At 48.4% G+C, this 17,061-nt stretch overlaps 1 protein-coding gene across 3 annotated transcripts in view; it reads right to left on the reverse strand.

Moving 5' to 3' along the window:
- Positions 1–17,061, reverse strand: part of PSME4 (proteasome activator subunit 4) — a 3,386,216-nt gene that overhangs the window by 2,168,297 nt on the left and 1,200,858 nt on the right. The gene's annotated exons all lie outside the window — the stretch shown is intronic.

The raw sequence follows: 17,061 nt of genomic DNA on the forward strand, positions 1-17,061 counted from the left end.
TTTTAACTTTCCTCACCTTTACCTCTGCTGTGGGGGCACAGTAAGGCTGGTGGCAGGAGTCCGCACTTCGCTTCTGAAGCAGAGGACTTTGTCAGTTTCCCGACAATTAAGGTAGCCCAGCTCGACCAGGAAACACCCCCACCTTTCACAGCGTCGGAGGGAAAACACATGGGATTGGGAGATCACGTGATTACCCACTCTTTATAGTGCCCCATGTCTTGGTCTGGGTTAGTGCCACACGTTGTTTTAGCCCAAGCATTTAACAAGGGCTGTAATTTATGGGCACAGCAGTCTGAATGCCTGTTTTAACCTCTTTTAATCACTGAGGCCACAGGTAATCCCTTTGCAGAGTATGCCTTGTATGACGCAGATATCCATGTTTCCAAATGAGTCCAGCTCACAAACTGGGGCTCAGGGTATTATTCCTTACATTCTACAGGCAAGTATTGGAGAGGGTCAAAGTGACAAGGCTAAAATCGGTTCTCTTAGTGTCAGATCTGTGGATAAAAATACCATAGAAATTCATGAGCTATTAGTACTGGAAGAGCTGCACCTATTTGCAGTTACTGAGACATGGTTTGTACAACATTGTTCAACTATTTTAAATGAAGCCTTGCCTTAAGGCCCATCCTCCCTTCAAAGGAACCGAGCGGATAAGTGTGGCGCGTGGGTTGATATCTTTTTTTCAGATTCATTCAAAGGTACTGTTGTTCATACGCAAGTAGCTCATTTTTTGAACATTTAACCATAAAAGTAACAGAGGGCATAGATTTCTCAGCATTAATTACAGTTGTCCATCGTCCTCTGCATCATGTCATTTGATATTTAGACCAGTTTCAAAGCCTCTGAAGAACTAGTCTTTGTCTATTTAGAACATCTTGTTAAATGATTGGAATCTCAATTTAGATAACAAAGATGCTTTTCTTACTCAGGATTTTATTGTTCTCTAATGTACTTGGTTTAGAAAGCGTTCTTCTGGCCCTATGCACGTAGGACATTTGATTTAGTGTTCAATTTTAATGTTATTTTGGAAAATGCTTCCATTATGCCAGTGTCGCCGTTAGACTTCTCCTTAATTTCATTTTGTTGCAAGATTGGTAAAAAGCCAACTGTCGTTAGTATAGAGCCTAAACTAAGACAGCCTTTTTGCAAATGTCATCGGATATAAGGAGACAAACTACATGCTTTGAATGCTCTTCCATTCTGCGTGCGATCCGACTATACTGACAGGTAGTTTCTTCTCTTTTCTTTGATAAGATTTTATGGTGTCTTAATTCCTTTAAGGAACTCCTGCTCTGTAATACATTCTCTGCCTACAAAGTAATCAGAAAAACTGTTACTTCCGTTTTGAATGTTACCGATAGTAACATTTCTTCATTCTCTTTGGCTTCAGGTAATGCTGGATCCCATCTGAACTCTGCAGTCAAAGAAGAACACCACACCCCTTCTATTTGTGATGACGTACATAAAAAGACGAGGAACCTTGAATCCTACGCAGAGGCGAGCCTCTAACGGGAATATGTCCTGGAGGGGCAAAACCATGCTAGACCACAGAGCCAGCGGTAGCGTGACAAGCTAACGAAAGACTTGTAAGATGCTGGAAGCCTGGCATCCTGACCGTCAAAGAGCCTGGGTCAAAAGGAGACGGGGACGGTAAAACAACAGTCTTCCTTGGTGGCGCTACCACACAGAAACCATGGTGGGACTGGGGCTTGTTAACTGATGCAGAGACCAGACTGCAGCGGAGAAACCAAATCACTGAGCTCTGCAAGAGAAGTCAAATAGCTGTCGTGCCAAGCAGCGGACGAGAAGCAAATGCTCCCAAAAAGGTACCATGGAGAGGGGCGTACAAAGACTTTACTATCCAAGGCTGGGAAGCCCACAAGGGTTATGGGAGCCATATAAACCTAAGTGGACAAATGCCATACCAAAGATGAGCAAACATAAGCCTACCAGAGGGCTTTGGAGAACCATGAGAAACAGAGACAATAATATTGGGGAAGGAGAAAGCCATAATGGTTACCGGAGCCAAGAAACGCCAAACGGGCAGACACTCCGAGGACCCACTAAAGTAAGCCTTTCAGAGGGCCAGAGTCTTTGGGAGTCCAAGAAACCCGAAATATAGCATGCAGAATTGGAGGGAGAGAGAACCTGGAGAGTTCAAGTGTTCAAGTACAAAACAAGATAATTTACAAATACCAATTCGAAAATTGATGGCGTTGTAAGAAAACCTTGTCTTCCTGGGGAAAAAGCCAACAGTATGAAGTATATGTTAACACTTAAAAACGTGGCATAATCTACAAAGAAGAAGAGGAAAATACTACAAGAAATTGATTAACTTTGACGACCTTTTAAAATCTTCCTGGAAAAGGAATCCAAGAGTTTGGCCAGGCAGATGCCAACAACAGGCTACTGCTCCGCCCTCCTGCTTCTGTTAAACTTTCTTTGGTGGGGCCAGTTAGCTGAATAGGATTTAGACTAAATGAATAGCTACTCACCTGTTAGGCAGAAACCTGTGCAGTTCCCTTAGGGACAACTGCAAAATCTTAAGACCACAGGTGTTGGCAGTAAACCCAATTGGTAGCAGTCTGTACCATCCAGATTTACCTGGTAGCTGTGGCTGAGCAGCCAGACTTCTCTCAAGAAGAGTTAGACAGTATATAGAGTACACAAGATAGGTACCAAAATACAGTAGCACAAGCAAACACAGACCAGAGCTTTGGTATCAAGTATATAATTATTTATTTAAACACACACTTAGGAACACTCTTATAAGTAAGTTCAAAAACACAGTCACTATTATCATATGTACATCCCTTATTCCTTATTAGACAAGTCTTAGTTAACACCACTTATTTCCAGACAGAGGTGAGCGCTTAACTAAAGATGGCACTCCAATAAGTTAAGAAAAAGGGAGGGAAAAGGCAGAAATTAGGAACAGCACACAACACAATCCTTCCGAAGCACTTAGCAAGGCAGAAAAGTCAAAGTCTACTTGTGAACAAAAAGTTCAGCGGCCAGGCACCCCCTTGGAGAGAGTAGAACACCAATGCGCCCAAGATCACACAGTTTCAAAGGCTTGGAGAGTCCTGCAGAGAGTTCAGAAAGGAATTAGTTCAGTTTAGAAAAGTTCAGTTAGCCAGCCTAGGGCCAATCCAAGTGGTAAGTTGAGTCTTTAAGAGTTACCCCACACAGTCCGTTGCGAGAGGCGCCAGACGGACACAGTACCTTTAAAGTGGAGAGGATCCTCCAGCGGGGGCAGTTGTTCCTGGCAGCGGGTGCAAGTCGCAGCGACGTCCAGAGGAAGAGATGATCTCTCCGTGGAGGAAGGCTGAAGGTCGTTGCACTGCCAGGGAAGAAACCAGGCGCAGAGTTCTCCGGTTAAAAGGTACTACCCTTTTATTCGCGGTAGTGGAGAAAATGTGGTATCCCGGTTGCCGGGGTGCTTGGCACAGGCAAGGCGGCCACAAGATGATCCGGGAAGGCAAAAAGGCGGGCAAACTGGTTATCCCCACCAGTCAAAGGAAGAAGATTCTTCGGATTGAAGATCTCCTCCGTCGTCTGGAAAAGTGGTGAGACGGTTCAGCAGGGCTCCACCGGTGGTGTCGTCGTTGCAGGTCGGCTCAGCTTCTCCCTCTACGGATTCTTTGGTCCTGTGGCGACTTCTGAAGTCCCAGTCCCCAAAGCCCTGCTTTTATGCAGAAAACCCCCATTCATCAGTCCTAGCAGTCACTCAAACATGCTAACTGGTGTGCCGGGCGGCTCACCACTGGGCCAATCACACCAGAGTGCGACTTGAGTTGCCGAGGCAACTCAGTCCAGAGTGCCTAAACCCCCTCCCACACCCCCAGACAGGGTGGCACCACTTTTGGAGGCTTCTGTGGAGAAGCCCGCCAAAAAGTGGAACAAAGGGCTTGACTTGGGTTGGAATCACAGAAGCGAACACAAACGCCATTTTGGAACCGAGTTTCGGCAAAAAATACCAACCGGTGAATTTATATTAATTTAATAAACCGGCGTTATGTTCGAGGCTATATTAAAAAGTGGTAGCCTCTAACAATGGGAAAATCCCATATGAATATATTCGGGGTCGAATATAAAAAGTAGTATCCACTGCCACCAGCCAAAACTCGGTCGGGGGGGGACTGGACAGTGCCCCCTCGAACAACAGAACCCAGGGCAATCGAATTGCCCCGACCAGTACGTCCACAATATGATGGTTTGTACTGGTTCTGTTCACAATTTAAGACTAGTAAAGCCAATGGTGACTTAACATGCCCTGGGAGACAGTAGTCAGTCCCAGGGTATGGAGTCTATGTTTGGGGGTCGCTAGGACACCCCTGGGTTACTGCACGGAGGGTGCTGTGTAACCCACATACCAAAGAACACATGAAGCCCTATGGGGTAAAGGACCCCATAACCCATAAAACACATAGAAAATCAAAGGAACACCTCAAATCGTGTCTAAGAGTGGGAGAAAAAGAGTCTTACTCTTAGCAGGAGAAAAAAATGAACCCCAAAAAATCCAGCAAAGCTGCTGGGGGACTCACTAGGTTTGGGAAATTAGCCTGAATAGAGAATTCTCCCTAACACAGGTTTTAGGCCTCTTGGTTGGAGGGGAATAGCTACTCACCTTAGTTAATAGCGTACTCTTAGACCATAGTCCCCTTTCCTCCATACTGCGTGGGCGTCCCTCACTCGGGACGGAAGATGATATGATTGGTTATTTATAACGCGCTTAATACCCAGAGGTTTCTAAGCGCGGACCCAGGGATTGAACCTGTGTTGCTCCGTGTCGATTTGCTTCCAAGGCGAACACGTTGCCACTGAGCTATCCTCCCGAGATGGAACCTTTTTCACCAGAAAAAACCTCCTTCCCCTTTAGATTTATAGGGGCGCGGCACTGGGTGCATGTGCTCCCCTGACTCCGCCCACCAGCGCCACTCAGTCCCCATTGACGCGTCAACAATATTTAACTTTGCCTAATGACACCAGTATTTTTAGGGGGCCGGATGGTGGGACATATGGAGGAAAGGGAATTATAGACTAAGAGTACATTAGTCACTACGGTGAGTAACTATTAATTACTCTTACGTCCAGTTCCCTTTCCTACATACTGCATGGGCGATTACAACTGAATGCAGCCCCAGGGCGGAGAGGAGACCCTCCTTAAGGAAACAGATTCCTTACAACCACCTGTCCGAAAGCCGTGTCTGAATTGGAACCTGGGTCCAAACAGTAGTGCTTACAGAAATCAAAAGGGGTGGCCCAGGTGGCTGCCCTGCTGATGACCTGCCGCTGGAATGCGATGGCTGTGGCCTTGGCTCTGACAGCATTGGTGTGCATGTTAGCTGGAAGTGGCTTGTGTTGCCCTTCATAGGCCTCCTTGATGGCCGAAACCATCCACCTTGCTATAGAGGCCTTGGATGCCCGATAACCAGCCCTTGACCTCCCCGAAGGTGACAAACAGGGCGCCCGACTTGCGGAAGCCATTGGTCCTGTCCAGATAGAATTTCAGAGCATGTCTGACATCCAGACAGTGCAAGAACCTCTGAGCCTCGTCCTTCGGGTCAGCAAAAAACATAGGTAAGACTATCTCCTCGTTTAGATGGAAAGCAGAGGTTACCTTCAGCAGGAATGTGGGGTGTGTTTTCAGGATCACCTTATCGTTGTGAAAAGTAGTATAGGGTTCTGAAGCAACCAGAGCCTGGATCTCGCTGACTCTGCCAGCGGAGGTGAGGCCCACAAACAGAGCGGTCTTAATAGTGACCAGCCTGGTGACCAGCCTGATGTCTGTGGACGCCATTGGCTTGAATGGTTTATGCGCCAAGTCGCCCAACACTATATTAAGATCCCACACGGGGTGTGTTTTTTTTTATGGGCGGGTAGAACCTGGTGAGGCCCCCCAAATGTCGCTTGACCACCGGGTTGGAAGAGGTGAAGACCTCCTCATTTGAATTTCTGTAGGCCCCAATGGCTGCCAAACAGGTGCGGCATGTGTCCACCTGCACGCTTGAGTGAACAAGGTGTGCAGGGAAGGAGAGCACATCATCAAAACTGCAACTAAGTAGAGTCCACCCAGTGACAGAACCTAGTCCATTTACTCTGGTACTGGCTCCTAGTAGCCTTGCCCCTAGCGCCCGGAATGATTTCTAGGTTAGCCTGTGATCGGCTCCGGTGTTTCAGCGTGACCTGCTCAGGAACCACGCTGCGAGGGCTAATTTCTGTGGACCTGGGTGGATGACCGTGCCCCACTGCTGTGCCAGAAGATGAGCTGGGCCCATCGGCAGGTGAATGGGTGGCCTGTCCAAGAGGCTGAGAAGCTCTGTGAACCACGGTCTCGCCGGCCACCACAGAGCTATCAGAATGATGTTGAGGTGACAAGATTCCTTCATCTTGCAGATCACCCTGTGGACCAGGGGTGTGGGAGCGAAGGTATACACTGTCATGCCGTTCCACTATATCTGGAATGCGTTGCCCAGGGAGCCGGGGCCCTGCCCCTGCCAGGACGCAAACTGCTGGCACTTCTTGTCCCAGGAGGAGAGATCCACCTGAAGATGCCCCCATCTGCTAAAGATCTCCAGCAGCACCTGATCGTTAAATTGCCACTCGCAATTGTCCGCTCCCAGTCTGCTGAGCCTGTCCGCCTACAGGTCGGACTCCCCCGGAAGGTGGACGGCCGTCAGGTAGATGTTCTCCAGGGCCCATTCCCACATGCTGATCGTTAGGCTGCACAGTGGATGCGACTTGGTACCCCCTGCTTGTCGACATAGTACATGCTGGTGGAGTTGTCGGTCTGGATGAGGACAACCTTGCCCACCTTCTCCACCAAATACAAAAATAAAATATGGCACACTAAGAAGGAAACTTACAATAATAGGATCTTGCAAGCTAAATCAGACACAAAGGAACTGTTTGCTATCCTGAAAGAACTTGAGAATCCAATCCCTGTACCTGGTAACTGTGTAAATAAAACCTGGTGTTCCAATATACAGAAGGCCCTTACAAACAGAATCTCCACTCTCCAAGTTGAAATCTATAACAAAAAATTAAATATACCAAATAAGACTACACAAGTCAGCATGCCACCTACTCCACCTAAACCAGCACAACGCTTCAACTTTTCTAAAGTCTCAACACTAGACGTTTAAAAAATCATTCTCTCTCTTAAACCCTCTGTCGGAGATAAATGTCCTGCCCAAATTATAAAAAATGCAGCCAGAGATTTAGCACCATTCATCTCTAAGCGTATTAATGCTTCATTCCCTACGGGCACCATCCCAAGCAACCTAAAGGAATCCTGGGTCCTTCCTCTCCTTAAGAAACAATCGCTAGATCCTTCTATACCCACCAATTACAGGCCCATCACAACAGTGCCATTCCTTCTAAAATTTTTAGACAGGGTGGCATACCTCCAAATACAGAAATACCTCGAGCAGAACCAAATTCTAGGAGTCCGGCAAACAGGATTCAAGCCCCAACACGGCACGGAGACTGCTCTATTCGCCCTCAACGCCCAGGTTGACAAGCTGAGAGACAAAGGGAAATCTGCCTTACTACTCAATCTCTCAGTAGTGTTTGAGCTGATGGATCATAAGGTCCTCTGTAATCATCTAGACTCAGCAGCACACTTTTCTCAGCATGCCATAGCCTGGATCCAATCCTTCTGAAGCAGCAGAACGATGAGTCTTCTCGCCCACAGCAGCAGCAGATCCCATTCCCATCACATGTGGAGTTCCCCAGGAGACATGTGTTTCCCCTGCTAGGTATAATATATTTACCAAGCCCCTTTTTGATGATCTGGATTATCTCGGTGTCACCTACACTAACTATGCAGATGACACCCAGATTCTCATACCTCTTACTGGGGATTAAGATAACGATTTGGCCTTGGTGAATAGAATATACCTCATCATCCAGGCATGATGGCACTCCATGGTCTATGCCTGAATGATGACAAAACAGAACATCTCATTCTTGGAACCACGACTAATATCAACAAACTTGGCCATAAATACACCTCCTTTGATATAGATGGTAACACTATCAAGGTCGCCAAAGAGGTAAAAACCTTAGGTTTCTACCTGGATTCTAGTCTTACCTTGGCCAAACAGGTGAATGCGATGGCATCCTCCACGGACTACACATGTAAACTGATTAGGACGGCCAAACACATCCTATCCACAAGCCGTTGTACTATACTGGCTAGAGGGCTTATCCTGTCCAAACTGGACTATTGCAACGCCCTATATCTTGGCTCCAATAAATACATCAACAGAAACATTCAAACTTTACAGAACAACGCCCTAAGTGCAGCACTAGGAATAGCTAGAAAAGAGATAAGGAGGCAGAATAACTGGCTCTCCACCAGTGATAAAATCCTGCTAAAGACTGCCTCATTAATTTACAAGTGCCTAAACAACACAGCCCCCCGCTATCTCAAGACAGAATTAACAGAAAACCCTCCTACCGACCTACCAGAGCAGCCTACTCTAACTGTCTAACAGTCCCAAGCTTCAAACCGACTAAAGTTGGAGGCAAAAGCTTCCCAGTAAAAGAACCACAACTCTGGAACTCCTTACCCCCCTCTCCGAGTGCAGATCAATCCTTTTCCAACTTCAGGCTTAACATCAACTGGTTTAAAGAAAATGAATACTAACCTTTCAGAATTGACACTACTACGTCCAACTTTGACTTTAGACTGCATGACTCGAAATCTCACCAGCTTCTACCCCCTCCCTTTCACCCTTACTGTAAATCGAAACTCACATTTCTAACTAGACTGATCACCTCTCTCTCTCCTGTCCAACCTCTCTATGTGTATATATGTACTGTACATAGCAATTGCACTAGTGTAATCTAACGGTCACTTTATTACTATGTATTTTGTAACCTGTATCTTGTAATATATGCATTGTACATATCTTGCTCATTATTGTAATCCAATTGTCACTTTATAACCATGTATTTTGTAAATGGTCACTTTATAACCATGTATTTTGCAATTTTGTAAGCTGAAAACATTCTTGTTACTGCGCCCTGATTGTTAGGGAGAATTGTCTGTAAGGCTAATTTCCCAAACCTAGTGAGTCCCCCAGCAGCTTTGCTGGATTTTTGGGGTTTATTTTTTTCTCTCCTGCTAAGAGTGAGATTCTTTTACTCCCACTCTTAGACATGATTTGAGGTGTTCCTTTATCTTTCAGTGTGTTTTATGGGCTATGGGGTCTTTTGCTTCATAGGGTCTCGTGTGTTTTTTTTCATGTGGGTTACACAGCACCCTCTGTGCCGTAACCCAGGGGTGTCGTAGCGACCCCCCAACATAGACTCCATCCCCTGGGACTGACTACCGTCTTCCAGGGCATGTAAAGTCACCATTGACTTTACTAGTCCCAAATTATGAACAGAAACCAGTACAAACCATCATATTGTGGACGTACTGGTCGGGGCAATTCGATTGCCCCGGGGTCTGTTGTTCGAGGGGGCACGTCTCCGTCCCCCCTGATCGAGTTTTGGCTGGTGGCAGTGGATACTACTGTTTATATTCAACCGCGAATATATCTCTATGGGATTTTCCCATTGTTCGAGGCTACCAACTTTAATTATTTAATTCTTATAGCCTCGAACATACCACCGGTTTATTTATTTAATATTAATTCACGGGTTGGTATGTTTCGCCAGAACTCGATTCTAAAATGGCGTTTGTGTTCTCTTCTGTGACTCTAACCCAAGTCGAGCCCTTTGTTCCACTTTTTGGCGGGCTTCTCCACAGAAGCCTCCAAAAGTGGTGCCACTCTGTCTGGGTACCACCGGGGGTGTGAGAGGGGCTTTAGGCACCCTGGACTGAGTTACCTTGGTAACTCAAGTCGCACTCTTGTGTGATTGGCCCAAGTGGTGAGCCGGCCGGCTCACCACTTAGTATGTTTGATTGACAGCTAGGCTGAGTGAATGGGGGTGTGCTGCATAAAAGCAAGGCTTTGGGGACTGGAACTTCAGAAGTCGCCACAGGACCTAAGAATCCGAGGAAGGAGAAGCTGAGCCGACCTGCAACGACGACACCACCGGTGGAGCCCTGCTGAACCGTCTCACCACTTTTCCTGACGACAGAGGAGATCTCCAGTCCAGAGAGTCTTCTTCCTTGGACTGGTGGGGATAACCAGTTTTACCTTCTTTTCACCCTCTGGAGCATCTCATGGCCGCCTTGCCCGTGCCAAGCACCCTGGCAACCGGAATGCCATGGTTTACCACTACCACGAAGAGAAGGGTAGTACCTTTTAATTGGAGAACTCCGCGGCTGGTTTCTTCCCTGGCAGTGCAACGACCTTCATCTTTCCTCCACGGCGAGACCTCTTCTTCCTCTGGACGAAACACCGACTTGCACCCGCTGCCAGGAACAACTGCCCCCGCTGGAGCTTCCTTCACACATAAGGTACTGTGTCCCGCCTGGCTTCCCTTGCGACAGATCGTTCGGGGTGACAGTAAAGCCTCGACTTTCTAACCTGGGCTGGCCTGGGACAACCTAGCTAACTTTTCCTGACTTTGATTTCATCCTTTGTGTGCAAACTATCTACAAGACTCTTTGGGCATAACCCCACTGTGTGAACCTGGACCCCTTCTGCTTGCTCTCTCCAAGAGCTGGGCCTTGCAATTGACTTCCTTGCTCTCCAGTAGAACTCTGCCTATCCTGCCTTACTGTAGTTCTTTTAAAAGTACTGAAATGTGTGTGCTTCCTTAACTCTGCCTTTTCCCCTCCCTTTTTTAATAACTTAGAGTGCCATCTTATGTTAAGCGCTCACCTCTGTCTGAAAATAAGTGGTGTTTCTCACCAAGACTTGTCTAATACGTAATTAGGGTTATATATATATAATAGTGACTGTGTGCTGCATTTACTTTTCTATTTATGCTAGTGTAATTTACAAGTGCGCCTTTAAATAAATAATTATATACTTTTACAGCAAAGCTCTGGTCAGTGTTTGCTTGTGCTACTGTATCTCTGTACCTATTGTGTATACTCTACATACTGCCTAACTCTTCTTGGGGGAAGTCTGACTGCTCAGCCACAGCTACCAAGTGAATCTGTGTGGTACAGAATGCTACCAAGTGGGTTTACTGCCAAACACCTGTAGTCTTAAATCTTTTGCAGTGGTCCCTAAGGGAACTGCACAGGTTTCTGCCTAACACTGATACTCTCGGCATTATAAATAAACAAACAGAAAGAGCGGAAGGACAGCTTTGAGAGCTAGCCAGATGGCTTTCAGCTCCAGACAGTTGATATGAGACTCCTTCAGGGTCCAGACTCCATGGACACTCTGGTTGTCCAGAGTGGTCGCCCAGCCTTCCAGGGAGGAATCAGTGGTGATGGTGACCTGCGGGGCCGGCTACCGGCAGGGCTTGCCCGTCCGCAGGTTGCAGTCCCTGGACCATGTGCGGTCCGGGTGGAGAGAGGGAGGAATACTGACAAGCTCTGCTTGGGAGCCCAGCTCCCGATTCCATGAGGCTGCGAAGTGCAGCTGTAATCTCATTTTGAGTCTCATGTGGGGTACGTCAGTAGGACTGCTGCCATGATACCTAATAAATGTTGGTACCACCAGACTGAAGTCACTTCCCGGGTAAGGAATTGAGTAGTGGCCCTCTTGATGGCCGTTATCTTGTCCTCCAAGGGGAAAACTCTCTCTGAGATCGTGTTCCAGATGAGGCCCAGAAAGGTCAGGCTTTGCGTTGGCTGCAGTTGAGACTTCTTGAGGTTGATCAAAAATCCTAGCTTGTGGAATGTGATTATAAGAGCAGAGGAAGTGTGGTGAACCGCCTGCAAAGATCTCGCCCTGATGAGCCAGTCGTCCAGGTAGACATGGTGGGCCCTGGGCCCTGAGGAGGGCTGCCACTGCATTCATATAAATACCCTGGGGACTGAATTGAGGCCAAAGGGTATCACCTTGTATTGGAAATGGCAGCCCATGATCCTGAATCACAGTAAGGAGCGCTGTGGTTGCCAAATCGGGTCAGGTAGATGGGCGTCCTTAAAATCCAGGGAGCACATCTAGTCTCCCCTGCACAATGTCTCCGCAATGAGTGCCGATGTAACCATCTTGCATTTTTGAAGAGGGAGAACAAGGGTGGAGAGGTCCAACACAACTCTGAGGCCAGCCTGGCTTTTCTTTTGTATGGTGAAAATCCTGCAGTAGAAGCCCAATCCTTGCTGGGAGGCTGGGTCTTCTTCCACTGCCTGGCTCTCGACGAGCGACCAAATTTCCGCCAACAGAGTTGCTGTCCCAATCTGTGGAAGTAGAGTGGAGGCGGGAGGAGAGGGAGGGATCGATAAGCGGTACCCCGTGGATACTACAGAGAGCATCCAGGGGTCTGCAAACCTCGGACGCCAAAACTGTGCGTGAAGGGCAAGCCTGCCCCTCACCGGAGACACGTGGACCCGAAGGGACGAGTCATGCCTTCGTTGCCTCCAAGGCTGCTGCGGAGGAGGGGGACTGGAAAAAGCCCTTACCCCCCCTTTGTTTTTTGCGCAGGTGCTGACTGAGAACGGTCAGGTTGCATGATACTCCGTTCTTGGAAGCCGCGGAACCCCCCGAACACCCGCCCTTTGTTGGAGCGTTGATGTGACTGGGTGTACGCCTTGGGTGTGGCCTTCGTAAGGATAAAGACTTCAGCTTGTGAACTGTTTTCTTTTTATCTAGCTCCTCATCGGTGGTGGAGTGAAAGAGGTCACCACCCTCGAATGGAAGGTCCAATATGCGCTTCTGGACGTCTGGGTTGAATTTAGTAGCCCGAAGCCTGGCAGTCCTCATGTCCGTGGTGATGCATATGGCCCGGCCAGAGGTATCAATGTGGGCCACGGTGGACTCCATGATGTCTTGCGCCACCATTTTAGCCTCTGCCCAGCCCGCCTTGAAACGCGACTGGCTCTGGACCAGAAGTTCTGGAAGCCTCTGGTTAACGGCTGCCAGCATGATTTGGATTGACGAAGATGCAGCAAAGCGTTGGAATAAAACTGCTTCCCATACGCCTCAAAGACCTTCTCCTTGCCTGGCACCACCGAGGACCAGGTGGCCGAGGATGACTGAGGTTTGGAGTAGAGTGACGCCGCAGCAATCACCAAACAGTGTGGTTGAGGGTGGGCCGACAGCAAGAGTTGATTCCCCCCCCCCCTCCGTTGGCCTATACTTGGCATCGAGGCGCGGATTGGCAGGCTGGGCCGAATAAGGTTTGAGCCACCCTTCTTGGCCAAGTTGACAACGTCCTTCTGCATCGGGATCTCCGTTCTAGCCGTGGGGCATAGAGTGAGGACCTCTGCAAGTAACCCCCGCCTCCGGTTGTTCTCGGGTTGAGGAAGGCCCAAGTACTCTAACAGACCTGCGAGTCATTCGTGGAAAGCCTTGGCTGATAGTGTGTCGGGGTTGTCTTCTTCATCTGTATCCATCAGGGCGTCCAGCGTGGATGGAGGAGTGCTGGGTGCCGAGGGGTGAGGCGTGGAGAGCGGAGCTGGAGGCTGCAGCGGAGGATGGTATGGAACCGCCTGAATTGTGGGAGGCAGGGGAGCCACAATCGAAGGAGCCAGTGTGGGCAGCAGGGGCTGCACCGGGGCATGTGGCGCTGGAGCCATAGGAGGAATGACTATAGGTGCAGGATCAGGGGCCGGAGGGAGCATGTCCCTGATCACATCTCTAAGGATGGCCCCCATCTGAGGGGATCTCATGAGAGAGAGGAACTTTTCAAAGAACCTGTGGGGTGGCAGTTGATGATGACGGGGTAGCGGGTGGCTGCTGGGGCCAGTGTGTACTCTGTCTAGCTGGTTGCGGTGTAAACCTGCCCTTCGATGCTGATGGATAAGCTGTAGGCCACGTACCTGGTTGACACCAGTCCCACCTTGTAACTCATTCTACCACCTGCTCCGTTCCTCAGGGTGGTATTGGACAAGCGACCATCTTGTCTGGTGCGGCAGCCATCTGGTCAATGTGCGTGCCACGTGACTAAGTCGTGGTGCTTGGCTCACTGGGTCCAGACTCTTGTCGGTGGAGCATGAGACCTACCGTGCACCTGCCCTCTGCAGTATCGCCAGCAGTGCTACTTGCAGGCGCCCCCTCAGACATGTTGCCGGTACAAGGGTGTAGCCCCCTCGGGTGTACACCAAGTAAAAGAACCTTGCGGTCCCTCAGCACTGTCTCTGGAAGGACCTACAGACCCCTCGGCATGACGGCCAGAAGCTGAACTAGCCTTGGTACCCATGCTGGTGCGAGAACATGAGAGGTTCCTCCTGCCTGGGTGTTTCCTTGGGAAGGACTCGCCCTTGCGGTGTGCGCTGGGAAAAATAAATAAATGTTAAAAAAAAAAAAGTCCCTCCCCTGGGCCTTGACTTATGTCTGACGAAGTCCTTCATGTCCTCTAGGGGGAAACTTGACGAAGAGCTCCCTCCACCTAGCTAGTCTGTTCTTCAAAGCATGCAGTGCAAATGCGTTGCACGCGGTACAACCCTCCCAACCGTGGTCGGGACCAAGGCAGCGGAGGCAAGAGTGTGGGGATCGGATGTAATGATGAGCCCCTTGCAAACTGGACACGTGCTGAAGCCCGCTGAAGTAGACATGCGCCAGGGAGGAGCATGGAGCCAGAGGACTGAGTACCTGATTGATAAAGAAAGTATCCGGGGAAGAGCGAGTGGTATTACATGGCCGAAGGCAAACCCAGGAGCGCTGGTGAAATCGGCCCGTTCCAGTCAACACGGAAAAGGGGACTGAGTGGCGCCAGTGGGCGGAGTCAGGGAAGCACATGCTTGCAGGGCCACACCCCTGCGCGCTTATAAATTTAAACGGGGTAGAAGGTTTTTTATGGTGAAAAAGGTTCTGTCTCCCATCCCTAGTGAGGGACGTCCATTCAGTATGGAGGAATGGAGAGGGGATGTAAGAGTAGGACGGTTGCTTTTGGGACATTTGACGTGCACCATTAGTTTTAGTTTGTTAGACAGGGAAGTTCCCACATAGCAATTGGGCTAGAGAGGCGTTTCGTTTATTTTAAGTCAACACCCTTGAACAAGCCACTACTTAGTCCAACTCCTCCTCCTGGTTCACCAAAGTGGACAAAAAAAAAAAAACAGATGAGGGAGCAGGGCAATGCTTCCAGACCAGCTCCCTGGCAACTGCCAATGCAAAAGCAGGCTTCTACAATACCTCTGGAACAGTGGCTTCTATTACCACATTGAAGCATAGTAGTGTTTCCTTCCTGGGACCCTCGTCCAGGATGCCCGTCAATTTGAACTGAATATTTGTTTTGGACAGGGCATTCAGCCTCTGAAAAGAGGCCTGAGGCTTTCCAAGGGGTAATGGTTTTAGGAATATCCAGCTCAATGAAGGTGTCTAGTCTAGGCCTATGGCCTCTGGAGGTATGAGGCCAGCACCTAGACGTCCGTACCCTCCCCATAGAATTCCTCAAGTCACACTCTTCCTTGGAGACCAAAAGTTCAAACACAAAAGGAACCTGGTCCCCCTCCTCGTTGTAGATTTCACACATCTTTGACATTAGAATGAAGAGCAGCATACTCAGGAGGTTCTTCAGTGCCTGCAGGGTCGAGGACGTCAGACTAGTGCTGAGATCTTTATGCCCCAAGTCTGAGTTTGGCAGAGGGGATGCTCTTCGATCTTTTTGGCAAGGTCTGAGCCTGTATATGTGACGGAACGGTCCACAGCGGTTACCCTGTCAGTCGCATTGGAGGTCAGAGCTCAAGGTGCCGAGGCCAAAGCCCCTGGAGCCTTAGCAAACAGGTCATGCACTTTTTGGCTAAATTGTTCCTACTCCTCTGAGGTGGAGGATTGGGTAGGAAAAAGTACATGCTCTGGCTGTGGAGAGACTCTGGATTGGAGGCTCTTTGTGGAAGAGGAGAAAGAATGCTGGTGTGAGGATTCAATCGAGAGCGGGCTCTCTTGCAGTGGTTCTTGTTTTCCTTTTCCTTAAGTGGAGGTGGCCTCTCCTCGGACTGACTCTGCTCACCCTCGAATAAGACAGTCTTGCGATCAAAGGTAAAAGGATTAGCCGCCTGCTCTGGGAGGGGGAGGGGGGGGGGGGGGAGAAAAACTAACTTCCTATCAACAACTCACAATCCTGGGTGTCGTGTACCTCGCCCAAGAAGTACAAAAAAATCCAGAGTGGATCCGAAACCGATATCTTTCAGCTGCAGTCCTCGCACAGTTTGAACCTGGAGGTTTTTGTAGAGTTGGACATGGTAACGAAAAATTAGAAAATTCGGACGGCTTGTTCCTGAAGCGAACAGAGTGCGTAGAAAAAAGAAACCAAGGTCACAGGGCGCGGCACCTCTATATATACTGCCCCTATATCATGTCCGGCGCGTGGCATGTAGAGGCATCTGACGAGGCCAATGCAGTGCCGCAGTGCTCCCCTGTCGGCTAAAAAGTTTCCTCGGAACAACTGCGCTGTGGATAGGATCATCATAGATGATGAATCTGTGGAAGGAAGGAATCCTTTAGAAACGTTGCTTCTATAGAACAACTAGCAACACATACTTTGCGGAACTCCACGATTGGGGAAAAATTGAGAGCATGGAAAAATGAAGATGCCAATCCATCAGCAATTGGTGCAAACCGTTAACTAAAATAGCTATTGTGCAATGACAAGGTCTAAATACATTAGAATTGTATATACTAAGCCAGGATTACTTGGGGTTTTTCAGGGCTTACTTTTGTGGGTTTTCCAAGTACATCTCCAAAAGACGGATCTGCAGGGAGCTAAGCATTTTGGTAAACAAACAGGAATGATAGAAGATGCTTGCCACTGCATCACATACTTGGCAAAGTGTAGGTGGTCACAAAAATAGGATACAGACTAAACACAAGACCAGGATGATCTGAAGTATTTTCCGTTATACAAGGTTTAATGTTAGTTTACACTTATTTCAACAGTTTTATTGTATTTGTGTTTTATTACTCGTTAGTATGCTAAAGAGTGCCAAAATCTGAAAATGTACATGTTGGAATTATTTGTGTTGCATAAGTGACAGATTTCAAATGTAACAACTGGAATATGTTTTTCAAGTTTTGCACAATAAAATAT

This window comes from Ambystoma mexicanum, chromosome 4q, assembly GCF_040938575.1.
Source record: "Ambystoma mexicanum isolate Mex_15411 chromosome 4q, UKY_AmexF1_1, whole genome shotgun sequence".
Taxonomy (NCBI): domain Eukaryota; kingdom Metazoa; phylum Chordata; class Amphibia; order Caudata; family Ambystomatidae; genus Ambystoma; species Ambystoma mexicanum.